The sequence below is a fragment of the Meleagris gallopavo genome, chromosome 2, assembly GCF_000146605.3.
Source record: "Meleagris gallopavo isolate NT-WF06-2002-E0010 breed Aviagen turkey brand Nicholas breeding stock chromosome 2, Turkey_5.1, whole genome shotgun sequence".
NCBI classification, from domain to species: domain Eukaryota; kingdom Metazoa; phylum Chordata; class Aves; order Galliformes; family Phasianidae; genus Meleagris; species Meleagris gallopavo.
The window spans coordinates 18532714-18546281 of NC_015012.2; the positions used below are offsets into that span (position 1 = coordinate 18532714).

Here is a 13568-nt window from a genome sequence, read left to right on the forward strand (position 1 = left end):
TGTAGATCCACAAAAGAAAGACTGTGCTGTACATGAAAGACTGCTATGCTTGTCCATTTAGATATAATGCTGAGCATATTCTTGGAGCACAACAATTTATTGTATGGAAAAACAATGTTAAGAAAAATCACATAACAAGGTAGTGTTCTGGGAAAGGGCATTACAGTGTAAATAAACAGATATGTCTTCCAGATGACGTGAGCCCAATAGGAATAACAAATGATTGATGAATGAAATTAATTGATGTCTGAGATTCAGAAGATGTTTACTTGCAGAAGGCAGATATCTGAAGTCTTGAGGAATGCATTTTAGCCAACTTTTGGCACAGAAGCTTCTTAGAAGTGAAAGACAACTCTAAAGAAGCAAAAAAAAAAAAAAAAAAACGCAGAGATTCTGACTTGTAAAGTTATTGGTTACTATCAGCCTTCTTTATTAAAATAACTATCCTCATGGCTTTCTGTGCATGTTTCACCTACACAATATTCAGATATTTTTGTGTCTCGTAACAGAGAGCCATAAGCCTAGCAGCTCAGTGCCCAGCAACAAGACCTTCCTTAGCTAGACAATGTAATACCAGCTTGGGGTTATTGAAGTGCGTAGATATAGCCAGGTGGCTTATCAGAGACCTTGGACTTGGTACATGATTAGAAAGACTGCTTGATACTTTTATCACAGATGTTTCTTAGAGTGTTCTTCCTGACTTGGACTAAATTCTTATCAACAAATTATTCTACTTACTGATTAAAGTCAAACGGACTATTGATGATTTCAATTTAACTTTTGAATTGCAGATATAAAAAATTAAAATATTTAATTAGAAGGATATAAATAAGTTTGATATTTGGTCTTGGTGTTTTATCATACAGAACTTCATAACACAACACAGAGCACAGAGCAAACAAGGAAGCAACAGAAGCAGGGAGTGGTAATCTATTGAAGGTAGGTAGAAGGATCATTTGTTCACAGCAGTCTTAAACAGTCAGTGTTTTGAAGAGTTTACAAAGAATGCCTGCAAGTGACTTGGAAACTGTCCTTGCTGTTGCTTAGGGACAATTTTCTGTTTGCAAGAATGGACCATCCTAATCCTGTCTTTACTGCATTAAGAACTGCAGGTAGTGTGCCACTGATTTGTTTGCAGAATATACTCATCTTGTTGTTCCTACATCCTTGCAAGCTGTAAACATTCTTATTTATTTTTTTCTCCTTCTAAATCTTCCTCTTTCTTGTTTTTCCTCTTTTTCTTCCTCATTCTCTTCTTCATTTGCTCCATCTTTGTTTTGCATTATATCATATATGAATATAGAGATGACTAATTTCCAGTTATCTTTTCTAATACAAAATTCTGCATGATGGGATTTTGCATTTTTCAGAATCATCATTACCTGAAGCAGAACAGTGGAGAGAAGAATACAGCTTAATACACAGAAGGTCATAAAACATATTCATTGGCTACAGTAGGTGAAAAATGCAGTTAATATTCATAAGATTCAGGAAATTCTATAATCTAGTTACCCTTTTCTCATTTTTCTAATTCATCTGTGAATTTCAAAGATGCAGGATACATGAAAAATAGGCTAATATTAATTTAGTTTGAAGAATGATAAAATCAGAAGTTGATGTGGGTAGAAAATATGAAGATTGCACCTTCATATTTAAGACATAAACTAATTAGCAGATGAGGTTAGAAAAGCAAATCTAAGTCCATTCTTGACCATGTGACAACTGGCAGGTAAACTACTTCACAAATGTTTTAGGCAATTTCAATATGTAAATTTTAATAATGGAAATGTTTTGAGTTTTTTATTTTTATTGAAAAACTCTATGTTTAAAATTCTTGAAATGACAAAACAGAAACAAACACTGAAAGAAATATGATACTGCCAATTATATTTCTACCTAAACACAACATAACCTCTCCTCAGGCCAAGACATTTGTGGTTATGTGTTATCATGTTGTTCTTGTATTTGATGCATTCTTAAAAAAACTCTTTGCATACATGCTTCTCCACTGATGGGTAAACCACACTAAGTGCAGAAATAATTGCAATGGATGGTGATAAAGAGGGCTCAGTACATATTTAGAAGAATTTTGTATGGACAGATCATGGTTGCAGGCCATTAAACCATGCTTTGTATTATCCCTGATACTTCAAGTCACGGAGGAGCTCTCCCCATGCTTTTTCTTGTTTGTTTTTCAGGAGGCAAAATCCAGGCAGCTGGTTCCTGTCCTGTGATCACATTGTTGGCTGTGTTTTTTCTCTAGTGTATCTGTATGCTGTGCCAGCCAAAATTTACCTACTACTGCTTTCACACAGACCTCATAATCACTTCAACAACATATGCCAAATTTTATTGCGTACCTTTTTCATGAAGCAATTTCACACAGCGTACATCCAGTTCATACCTATCTGCCTACCACTGAACTTCCTACACCAGCTTGGTTAGTCTGGGAGTTAGGAATGCAAAGTTCATTTCACAACATCAAATGAAAGTTTTGAAGTTACTGAAAATGTGTAGAGGCATTTCTGATTGTTTTTGAAGAACTTGAGTTTAAATGCTGATCATTAGATCGTCAGTAATTCAAACAATAGGAGAAAAGATCAGGTCTTTAATGAGCACTCTAATTCAATTTAATGACTGCTTTTCACCTAATCTAAATTTAAGATTTCAGCAGGTATGACTGAGTGTTACTCTTACAGGAAATACATTCTTCATGTTTTACAATTATATTAACTGCTAAGTCTCTTGCAGTGAACATCCAATGTCTCTTGGCTATCGATACAGTGATCCTTTTTTAAAGCAAGGTGTTCTATGATCTCATCTGTCTGAATCATAGACTTTCAGAACCATTTTTTTTTACCATTTATACTGAAGTTTTATATGTGACTTTTTTTCTAGTAACTTTAATTTGAAATAAATATTGTGTCATTTTCTCTGCATTTTTTCTGTATTGGCTACCTATAGTTATATATGCAACTTGGGTTTTTTTAATGCTAATTATCTTAACGCTCACAACCTGTATTAAGGACAAGAGGTAATGTCTTTAAGTTGTGCAAGGGGGGGGTTCAGGTTGGATGTTGGAAAAAATTTATTCTAAGAGTGGTGATGCATTGGCAGAGTCTGCTCAGGGAGGTGATGGAGTCAATGTTCCCGGGGTTGTTCAAGAATAGTGTGGATGTGGCACTGAGTGACATGGATTAGCGAGCTGAGAGATGATGGGTGGATGGTTGAACAAGATAATCTTAGAGGTCTTTTCCAACCTTAATGATTCTATGATTCTCTGATTCTAAGGAATAATTACTGAAAATTGACTCTGAGACATTCAACTTTGAACAGTCATAAAATTTAACTCAGAGATCCAGGACATCAGATACTAAACAGGCAGAGGTTCATTCCTGACCTGTGGATTGAGACTAAGCTGTGAAGAGCTGTAACGTTTCCACATGTTCAATATAGCTCATGCTTCTCCAATGTGGACATCTATGCAACTGGCAGGAAGGAGAAAACACCTGCCCACATGTAAGGAAGACTGTCATTTGTTTGCAGCAAGGAATGTGTAGATATTCAGGCTCTCTTTGTTGGTATAGGTAACTCCTGATTTGGAGGGCAGGATACCTTTCTCCTTACAAGCCCAGCAGAAAGAAGTACTGTTTGAGGTGCTCAGCCATGCATCTCATTTGAGCAAAGAAACACATACCACTGTAATTCTGATGGGATCATAATTACTTACATGAAAGAGAATCGTTGAGATATAGGACATACTACACTGAGGCTGCGGAGAGGTTAGAAGTTTTGACTTGCCAATAAAAGCTCCATGTAAAAGTCTTTAGTTACTATAAAAGCCAGTGATGAAAAATCTAAGAAAGGACTAGATGTCACAGTGGTTAATCCTCCTCTCTAGTATCTGACCTCTGTAGGGCTAGAAGTAAAATAAGTTAAATGAACTCTGCATAATTCCTCGTGGTTATCTGTCACAAAGCCGCCTCATGATTCAGCACTAGTGTCAGACTATCTGGAGGAGGCTCTGCTGCCAGAGCAAAGGGCAGCAGCAGACCAAGACCAAAGCATTACCCACAGGCAACAGTGGGAGGGGAAAAGACACTTTATCTTTTTTTTCCACTGATGTTTTTGGCTCCAAATTCTGGATGTTTGAGAATGCAATCACTTGTCATACTCCAACTTTGAGTATTTTTCGGTTTTGACGAGGCCATAAGAATCATATTGCAGAGGGAAGGGTGTATTATAATTATAAATATCAATAGTAATAAAAGTTTATTAAAGGTCATTAAAATGAAAGGGGATGGTTATAGATCTCATCACTCTGAACTGACTCCCTCCTCTTGTGTTAATTAGAAAACTCAGATAATGGTTCTAATGGGGGAGTGCAAGGGAAATTTAATTACGAAAGTTTAATGGGCCACTATCTACTTCCTGCCAGATTAAAAACTGATGATTTACACCATTTTAGATACTACTGTGGGCTCTCTAACAAAATATGTTGCAGCACAAAGAGTAATGCAAGAATACACCTAGAATATTTTGCTCACTTTAAAAAAAAAGACGTATCTCAAAACTGAACAGCAACACCAGAGCTCTGACTACCAAAACAGATAAACTACAAGCAGTATTAATTTATTTAGTTCATTGTTTGGTATGACCAAATTAAGAATGTATTTGCACAAGTAGAAATGCCTGTGCTGAAAAATAAAAAAGAAAGAGATAAAAGAAATAATACCAATTTGAATTAGCTTTGCGATCATTTATAAGATACAAAGGAAATCTGGAAAAGTAACATTGTTAAATTTGAGAAATTCTTGGAATTGGAAGTTTTGTTCACAAACATGCAGTCTGGCTCTTCAGTCCATAGTTACATCTCATCAAATTTCTTGTCTGCTTTAAATAAGATAGACATGTAGAGAGCTATTCTTATGTAATATTTTTGTCTTAAAACTTGTGTTAGACTTTGAGAAATAAAGACGCTTAAGGCATTCATGTGAAACGGATAAAATCAGTTGGCTTTAAGTTCTTATGTCCAAGTGCCCTAAACATTCATATTATGGGGAGTTGCAGCTAGTCAGAACCCTGTAATTACTTGCTTTTTGGAGAAGGTTGCAAACTGGCATCTGAGATCAGTGGTGTTTTTTTTTTTTGAAAAATTAGTCTTAACCATCTCATTAGGAGCAAGACTTCAACGAAGTCTGCATATAAGCTCTAGGAATCTTTCTTCAATGTACCTTCATTCCTACCTGCTGTTTCTATCTAATTCCAAGGTTTATACTTTAACTCCACTTCTTAAAGAGAGGAGATTATTTTTAGTGAAAACACTACATAATATTCAAGTAAAATTCTATTTGCTTTTTTTTTTTAATTGAATGTTTAACTCTAAAGTTCTTTATCAAAAAGAGGAACAAAAAATTTGATGTATCAAACAAAATATATTTTTTTTAAAATATGGTAAAAATAAGAGAGGGAAAGAAAGAGAAGCAGCAATGCCCAAAAGCAAAAAAAAAAAAAAAATCTAATGTACTCTGTTTCCTTTTCTGGGTAGGTTTTGGTGTCCAAAAGTTGAGAACTCAGCATTATAAAACCAGGGCTGGTTGTCAGCTCTAATTTAGGTAGATGTAGACAGTTTTATACAGCAGCTTTGTGGCCTGGAGCTGTCTGTCTTGCAGTCAGAGGCCCACTGTGTCAGCTGCATGTCCTTGAACATTTCAGGTAGAAAATAGCTCTGGGAATTGCCATCCTCTTGGACTTCAGGTGTGTAAACAAAGTCTCTTACCTTGCTAATTTATTAGCGGGTAATGAAACAACTTTAAAAAAATAAAAGCTTCAAACGGTGTTGTTCATATTTTTCAAAGACCTTATGCCACCTGGATGTATACAGGTTGATAAATACTTTTTTTTTTGTTCAAAAAAAGATTGTTTGCCCTCCTGCTCTGCATTTGGGTCTGTCATCATACCTATCCATATAGCACAGCTAGCTTCAGAAAATTAAATTAAATTGAATTAAAGCTAAATGTGCATCAACACAGGATCTGCTCTTAACTGAGCTTAATAGGCTATATGTTTTGAAGATGCATCTGGATTCATAAACAGTGTAAAAAGTAGGAAAAGGCACTGTGCATGGCTAGACTGTACTTGTCTAGATTTTAAATATGCAATGCTGAATAGATATCAAAATATCAAGTGAACATTTTTAGAAAAATAATTTAGAATAACTTGCCCAGGAATATTTACGAGTTTGTTTTCCATTTGCAGTGGATGATTCACAGCTAAGATTTGTAAAGAATTAGTACATACCATTATAATAACCAAATGTCAGAAAAAAAAAGCTTAATCTTTGAAAAGTTTCATATTCATCAGATTTCATAAAGGCAGCTGTTAGAACTCCAGGACTGGCAATTTACAGAGTGAGAGTGAGAGACAGAGAAAAAGAGAAAAAATATTTAAGTTGATTTCAAGTGTATTGTTAATTTTTATTGAGATCTTTTATTTGATTAAAGTAGTTCCATAATTAGTCTCAATGCACTAATAAGTTGTTGGTTTTTTCCAGACACTTAATAAGGACTATTCATTCTCCAAGGAGATCACAACCTGAAATCCTGCTGAAAGACTGGTGCTACAACAGAGGACAAAGAGAGAGAAAAAGAGGTGAATTAACTGGGAAAAATGCCAGTTACTGTCTTGATCACAGGAATGACCATATGCTAAATGACACGGTAAATGAATGGATGCATAGTGTGTTGATGTGGTTACTTACTTCTCTATTTTCTTTCTTGTTTGATTACACATGATGCAATTGTTCCACATGGCAGAAAGTCCAGTGCTTTCTGTGTCCACTATTGTAAGAATAACTGGAGTGTGATCCAGTCTTTGAGTGACACGTATTTTACTAGAGGGATTGAAAATCCTACAAAAGGGATACAGAGCTATGAATTAATGGCTTCAACAATCTAAGGTATGATGGGCCAGATCCTCATCTAGATTTGATTGATGAAGTTAATTTAACACCATTAACACTTTATGTCAGTGGATTTGTCTAGTAATATAAACCAGGATTTGCCTGAAAAGAGAAGCCACTGATCTTTTCTCGGCAAACCCTGAAAAACTGGATAGTTATTTTAGCATAAATACAGGTCTGGCAGTGTTTATGCTCTGATTTCTGTTAAATCTTGGGATAAGGATCTGATCCTGCAAGATGGTGGGCAGCAGTCATGTACTGCTCAGTGTGTTGGCTCCACCTGGCAAATCCACACACAGATGTTACACACGCTTCCAGCTGTGGCTTCAAGTGGAGAACTGCAAGTGGAGAGTTTGGCAATCAAAGGCTAAAGCATAAGATGCAGGCTCCATGCTCTTTTTAAGCAGAAGAAATCCAGAAACCTGGATTTGGAAATCCAAAAACAGAAAAAGTCCACACAGTGATTAGATACCAGTATGGTTGCTATTCTCTTGAAGAAGTTTATCTTAATATTTTCAGGAATTTCTATTGACCACTCTACTTTTTTTTATAGAATACTTATGTGTTTTTTTTTCAAATGTAAATAAATAATACTAAATAGATACCAGCATCAGACTCAGATGTTTGCCTACCTATTTTCATCTGGTTCTGCGACAGGTGTCAAAGGGAGGGATGAATACACAGATAAAGACAAATATAAGAAATGAATATGAATCTGCTCTACCTTCTCATATAGAAACTAGTCAAAGAAGATCACTCCTGCATAATTTCAGATCGTTTAGACTGAAAATTCTGTATGAGGAGAGTCCCTTTTTGTTGTGGTTTGTCCAACCAGAGGAGGATTGCCAAAAAGAACTTCATTGTTAATCATGAAGTCCAGGGCTTCTCAGAAGTCAAATGGCAGAAATATTGTTTCACTGCATACTGATGCTGAACAAACACACTATTAGACAATTAAACAAGTTAAATAAAAATTCTGTTCTTTTAGGGAATTATTCACATATGTGCTGACCTCATTTGGTGAAGTAAAGCATTTCACATTTTATTACCCAATGTGTCAACGAAAAAAATACTCAGGTGATATCTCATTAATGGTTTCATTTTCCCAAACATTGTACAAAGTCACTGCAATGAATGCCAACTCAATCTACCCATTTGATCTTATATAACCTTCAGGGAACATTAATAAAATTCTGATTCAGATTTGCCCTCTGTCAGTCTCTTTTTAGGCATACAGGTGCTTAAATGTCCTTATATCCTACTGAATGGGACTTAGGCTTAAATTTAAGTACAAATGTCAATACTTTTCTGGATAGAGACGCTTCCTGGAATGAAGGCTTCTGCATCAGAATAAACATACTGTTTGATAAGAGTGTACACAGAGAATTTTGATTTGGGTTTACACATCCTGTGGTATCATGAGGTTAGAAAATCAAACTGCTAAAGCAGTTTAGCACGTTATTGTGCAGACACCTGTGTTCTATTGTTTGCACAGTTTCCTTCTTTTTAAAAGACTCAGTATGAATTATAAAGTAATTCTAAAGATTTTCAAACATTTCATTCAAGAACTGAATTTTTTTTCAGTGCTGGAAAGAGAGGAAGAGCCTTTACGTTTCTCTTGCATTCTCTAGCAAAGGCATTTAGGACTCCCAGAGGAAGACTGGAAAAATCTATCAGCTATTGTAGAAAGTGCATTATAGTAGAAGGAGCTTAGCATGAAACACATGCAATCAATGATGGGATACTTGAACTTTGCTTGTATAGTGATCTTCCTAGGGAAGGTATTCTGTAGGTGTTGAACTGCTTTTTCTGAGATCAAGAAGCCACAGAAATAAATGAAAGTTATATATATAGAGAGAGAGAAAGATCTGAACAAGAATAGAAGACTCTGACAGGCTGCTCCTGACTGCTGTGATTTAGAGTTGCTGAGGAAGCTGGAATGGCTCAGTCACTGGACATGCGGATGTTATCACATCCCAGGCAGGTAAAAATTGATGAGGACATTTGAAGCATAATGTTCTCTGTTTTGCAGGCACTCCTTTTGTTTTGGCATGTTCTTTGTTTCATACACGCAATGGGGAAATAATTACTGAAAAGAGTTCACATAAAAACTTCATTTTCCAGCTGTAACCACACAGGTCCCATGAGCCTTCTTCATTCCCAATAGCAAAGCCTTTGTCCCTCTCTGGCAGCTTCTGAGACTTACTCAGTGATAAGGGCAGAGGAAGGGATAGGAAACCAGGACTGTGTTACTTGAGAACCTCACCAACTGACTGCTGAATTTGGCTGCACATTTAATATTTTTCCCCAGTTCTGGTGAATCTTGTAGCCTTTGTTGTACAGTACCTTTTCTTCCAGAGTACAATGGAGGGAGTTCCTTACAGATTCATGTTCAAAGGATTCTCTTGGGAGCTGAAGATATTGTTTTTAACCTATAAGAATATGTTTCTGTTTTGAGTGACATATTGTCACCTAAAATCCTTTAATATAAAGAAAAGAACAACCACGATCTTGTAATTTTTCTTTTTTTCTTTTTTTCCTTTTTAGTTTTCTTTTTTTAGTGTTGGAAGGCAAGTCAGACTTTCAGATTCCACAGTCTGCAAAATGCCATATATTTTAAAATAACTGTTTAAAAGGATGCTTTAATTGATCTCTACAGCTTCCTGAGGAGGTGAGGTGGACAGCAAGGTGCTCATTTTTTCTCCCTGATATGTAGTGTCAGAACATGTGGGAACAGAAAAAAACTATGTCAGGAGAGGTTCAAAATGGATATTAGGAAAAACTTCTTTACCAAGTGAGTACTTGACAGGCTTGCATAGAGGTAGTCGATGCTCTGCATTTGTCCATAATTATTTGGATAATATTTTTAATGTTATATTTCAACCTTGAGTTAGCCCCAACGTAGTCTGATAGTTGGACTTGATGACATTTGTTGGTCCCTTCTAACTCAAACTATTCTGTTCCAAATATCCTCCATTTGACTGGACATATTACGCTTTGTGTCTCAGCTGGTTGAAATTCTTTGGCAGGTAAGAAGCAGAGAGCAAATAAGTCAATGGAGAAGTAAGAAGTAGAGAACAAGTAAGACAGTGTCTTGTTTTGGAAAACACCCCAGAAAAGACTGTTCATGGAAAGCCTACAGTATAGATCCTTGAAGAGAAATCATAAGTTTTTAATCTTTTCCTGAACATGGAAGAAAATTACGCTGGAAGTAACAGCTATTGACTTATTAGAGAGAAAGGACCAGAAGAACTGCAAAGTTCGACAATATAATTTTAGATTAAATTTAAATCTAACAACTTAAAGTCTGTGCCTTTTTCTTCTGTTTTATTACTATTATTATTTACTTATCCTTTACTAGCTGGGCATTCCCATTCCCTTTGAACTTCCTATTTTGAAACATTCATGAACTGTGAATTTTTCTACTATGGCTCTTTGTACGGATGTGAACATCAGTCAAGCACTCACGAGGAGGAAAACATCAGCAAGAAAGTTCCCCAGTGAAATTAACTGCTGTATTGGAGGAGTGTTTCAGAGCTAAAGGTCTTTAACTTTCTTCTCTACTTGCTGACCTGGTCAAAAGGATATTTTTCTCCTAGACAATGATATTAATGTCTCTGCCTCAATAGCTGTATTGGTAACAGAGCTGGGAGGCAAGGTTTTGCTCACCCGCAAAGAGGAAGAGGAAGTATTTGAAGATGGAATGTTAAAACTGACACTGAGAGCATGTGGCAGATATTAGATGATGATTTTGTTTCAATATTAAAATATTCTGTAATTGATATGAGTAGTGAGTGGACAGCTGCCTTCTTAATATCCTCTTTAGGATGTATTGGGGCTTAAGGTTGTGTTAGGATTGATTATTTTAGTATTAATAGGGTGACAACATATTTTATGATCTAATATGCTTCTCAGTCCTGTGTCTAACTTGTTGATTTGATCCATTCTGACAGCTGAATTGCTCTCTTTGTAGGTTAGTAATCACGAGTTTGGTGACATACATTTTTCAATGTTATTTTTGAGGCTTATTAAAAAGAATAAAATCAGAGTCAGGCATATTTTTTTCAATAAGTAAAATGGGTCTCAAGCCTCTCGTGACCTGGTGTAGAATAGTCAATCAGCCTAAAAGCTCCCCCCAGCAAGCCCTTTGTTCTTTCTCAGGAAGACTATGTGAAGTGGAAATTTACTTGAAGCCACCACAATAAATATGTTTGTTCAGGAAGAATTAAAAGAGGTGAAACAAGAAACCTGACATGACTTCAGTTTTGAGGAAAAACCTGTTTGTGTCTAATATATTGCAGAAATTGCTCAAGAACATTCTGTCCTTGTGTAAGGATTGCCCTGTAATGTTGCTAATGTCCTTAGGTTGAGACCTTGGGTTATCGGCTGTGTATGTGCCAATCATGCAAGCTGAAACTGATTTTTTTGCAATGTAGTTTTTATCTTTGTGAGTTCATGACACTTGTTCCTTGAAGCCAGATCTTCTCCTTCCCCTGCGTTTTCTTTCTCCTTTTGGCCTGACTTGCTTTCTCTGTGGGCTGAACGTGCTTCCCAATGGCAGTGAAACCTCCAGATGGCACATTACCCACTTCTCGTAAATTAGTGCAGTAGAGAAGTGCAAGGCATTGAAATTCTTTGAGGTTTAGGTTTATAGGGATTACAATAAATTCAGTCAGATAGGGAGGGTCATTATGGGTTGGAATGCAGATAAGATCATTCTATCTTGGTTTTTTCTTAAAATTACCATGAGATATTCTCTTGAAGACTGCAGAAAGCATTCCACATTTGGCATTCTCTATTTCATCCATGCAGATCCTGTGGGAAATGGAATCCAAAGACAGATCAAATGAAGGAAACAAAACTGAGTTTGAACCACACATGGTGGTGCATACAAGACTTGACTGTTCACTGCCTGCAGAATGATGGGCTTGAAGGTAAATCAGGGAAAAATATGGCAAAAGCTTTTCCCAGACAAGGCCTGGACAGCAAGAGCTGTTCAGTTCAGCATGTTAGTTCCACACCACATAAACTGGCAAGCTCAGAATCAGCCTGTCTGGTTTTGACCTCACTCCAGTTTAAGAGACATTTTAAGAAAATAAATGCTTTGAAAATTGTATAATGAAACAAAAACAAAAAAAATAACCACCACCCTGCTCTGGAAAAACAAACAAAAACCACAGAAGAATTATAAAGATGTTTATTGTACTTCTTCTGATGCAGCCTCTTTTCTTCAGCAAGAGACAGGACATCATCCCTCCAAATCACTTGGTTAGGACCCCAGATGTATTCTTGTTAAGTAGAATTCTTTGCTAATACTGTCCTGATTAATTAAGAAGCAGTCTTTCCCATTCAGTGTCATCAGTGACCTATCATTGTGTGTCACTATCCTTCAGTGTCGTTAAGTAGAGTATGCATCTACTGTAACAAGTAAGATGATTTTGGAGACAGTTATTGATCCTTTCCCAGTGGTCTATTGCTAGTTAATGAGCATTAGTTTCTTTAATGATGTTTTATGTTGGTGAGTTATTTTTAAGTGATACATGGCCTGACCTTGGAAAGTGCTGAATGCCTTTAACTTCTATTGATGTTAGTGAGATTTGAGGGCATTCATGAGATCAGTCCATAAGTCTGGTATCTGTAACGGTACCAAAAGCTTCTTTGTGCACTTGGACAAAAGTAAGAAAAACTCTACAGGCAGAGGATGGTGCAGGTTTTTTTAGAAGAAATTTCAAACACTTATTTTCCTTTACGTCATTGAAAAAAACAGTTTACAAAAGAAAGGCTGCCTTTTAACAAGGGCTCTTTTACTCTTCTGCTAGGTCTTGTCTTCTCTATTTTTTCTTCCAAAACCTCTCACTGTCCTCTACCTTCTTTTACAACATGAAGAGGCAACTCTCAAGTTCATCTTCCCCACTATGCTTGCCTGCCCATTTTCCCTTTACTTCCAAATTAGGTGGACAGGAGGTCCATCATCATTGCCTTGAGTCAATTCAACTCTTCTGAATCTCTTCCATTTGGCTTCCATTTCTATGCTGTATTAAAACAGCCTTGATCACCAAAAGCTATCTCAAGGCAGAATCTCAAAGTTTCTTTTCCTCCTCTTCAACCTCACCATTTTTTTTGTGACCAAAATACTTTTCTGCTCAATGCATCACTCTACCCGTGCCTTCTCCACTACCTCTTCTGTTTGCACTGCTATTCATTACATTATTCTCCCTTTGGTGTGTGTTCCCAGTCCCCTTCCTCACTCTGTTCACAGCACTCTGTACTGTGACCATTTCTTCAAACAGTCTACGTTTAAAAAAATGTAGGAAAAATTATTTGATCTCTCACTCTTTGCTTGTACAGTTTGCTTTCATATTATTTGGCTAATATATGCAAGCCTTATGGCACAAAAGATTCAGTCCTATGTGATTTTCTATCTTACTCTTATACAAAAAGATTATGTCATTAAATACTTACGTATGAAAACAGCACAGAAGTAGGGAAAGGAACTGATTTGAATAGTAAGAATGTTTTCCAGATATGTGAGCAACACTGAGTCTATCAGTGGTAAATATTGTAATGTCCTGGATAGCCTTTTTCTCTTAACGAATTTGCTTTTTTT

The 13568-nt window shown here is 36.3% G+C and overlaps 1 long non-coding RNA gene across 4 annotated transcripts in view; it reads left to right on the plus strand.

The window, feature by feature from the left end:
- The first annotated feature begins 961 nt into the window (after positions 1-961).
- The window catches only part of LOC109365892, a 17827-nt gene continuing 5220 nt past the window's right edge, over positions 962-13568 (plus strand). Inside the window, exons 1-4 of one of the 4 annotated variants that reach the window (XR_002111725.1) lie at positions 962-1112; positions 1371-1454; positions 6554-6651; positions 11774-13562. This is a non-coding gene — a long non-coding RNA (uncharacterized LOC109365892). Of the gene's footprint in view, positions 1113-1370; positions 1455-6553; positions 6720-11773; positions 13563-13568 lie in introns of those variants that run through there. The other 3 variants (XR_004158799.1, XR_002111723.1, XR_002111722.1) reach the window with 3 other exon arrangements.